This window comes from Anomaloglossus baeobatrachus, unplaced genomic scaffold (assembly GCF_048569485.1).
Source record: "Anomaloglossus baeobatrachus isolate aAnoBae1 unplaced genomic scaffold, aAnoBae1.hap1 Scaffold_319, whole genome shotgun sequence".
Lineage (NCBI taxonomy): Eukaryota > Metazoa > Chordata > Amphibia > Anura > Aromobatidae > Anomaloglossus > Anomaloglossus baeobatrachus.
This window is the reverse complement of record NW_027442587.1, coordinates 110969-112264: the sequence shown is the minus strand read 5'-3', so window position 1 is coordinate 112264 and position 1296 is coordinate 110969.

The following is a 1296-nucleotide window of genomic DNA, read 5'->3' as shown; positions in this document are numbered from 1 at the left end:
AGGTGGACTTTGGGTGAAACAGCGTTGTTCAGGGCACGTGTGATGTTTTGTGACACGTGGTTATGCAACGCGGGGACGGCACACCGGGAGAAATAGTGGCGGCTGGGGACCGAGTAACGTGGGACAGCTGCCGCCATCAGGTCGCGGAATGCTTCTGTCTCCACCAGCCTAAAAGGCAACATTTCCAGCGCAAGCAGTCGCGAAATGTTAGCATTTAGAACTGTGGCATGTGGGGTGTTGGCAGTGTATTTGCGCCTGCGTTCAAAGGTTTGCTGAATGGATAACTGAACGCTGCGCTGGGACAAGGACGTGCTTGATGATGGTGTTATTTCTGAGTAGGCAACTGCAGGTGCAGGACCGGAGGAGGCTTGTTCGCAGGCAGCATGGACAGGGGATTGGCTCGCATGCACAACCAGCGAAGACGTAGCAGTGACATTAGCAAGCACTGCTCCTCGACTCTGTTGTACTTCCCACAAAGTCGGGTGCTTGGCTGACATGTGCCTGATCATGCTGGTGGTGGTCAGGCTGCTAGTTTTGGTACCCCTGCTGATGCTGGCACGGCAGGTGTTGCAAATGGCCTTTTTAGAATCATCTGGATCCAACTTAAAAAACTGCCAGACTCGGGAAGACCTAACATTTGTACAGGCACCTTGTGTCGTGTTGTTGTTCCGGGGAACGGTTGCCTGACTTCTGCCTGGAGCCACCACCCTGCTTCTTACTGCCTGTTGGGATGCTACGCCTCCCTCCCCCTGTGCACTGCTGTCCTCGCTCTGCATATCCTCCTGCCAGGTTGGGTCAGTTACTGGATCATCCACCACGTCGTCTTCCTCTTCCGCACCCTGCTCCTCCTCCTGACTTCCTGACAATTGTGTCTCATCATCGTCCACCCCTTGTTGAGACACGTTGCCAACTTCGTGAGAACGTGGCTGCTCAAATATTTGGCCATCTGTACATACAATCTCCTCATGACCCACTTCAACATGAGCTGGCGAGAGGCCAGAATGTGCGAATGGAAACGTGAACAGCTCTTCCGAGTGTCCAAGTGTGGGATCATTAATGTCCGAGGACGTGTACTCAGCCTTGTGGTAGGAAGGAGGATCAGGTTCTGAAATGTGCGGTGCAGTATCACGGCTACTGACACTTGACCGTGTGGAAGACAGAGTGTTTGTGGTGGTGCCAATCTGACTGGAAGCATTATCCGCTATCCAACTAACAACCTGTTGACACTGGTCTTGGTTCAAGAGCGGTGTACTGCTGCGGTCCCCAAGAATTTGGGACAGGACGTGCGAGCGACTA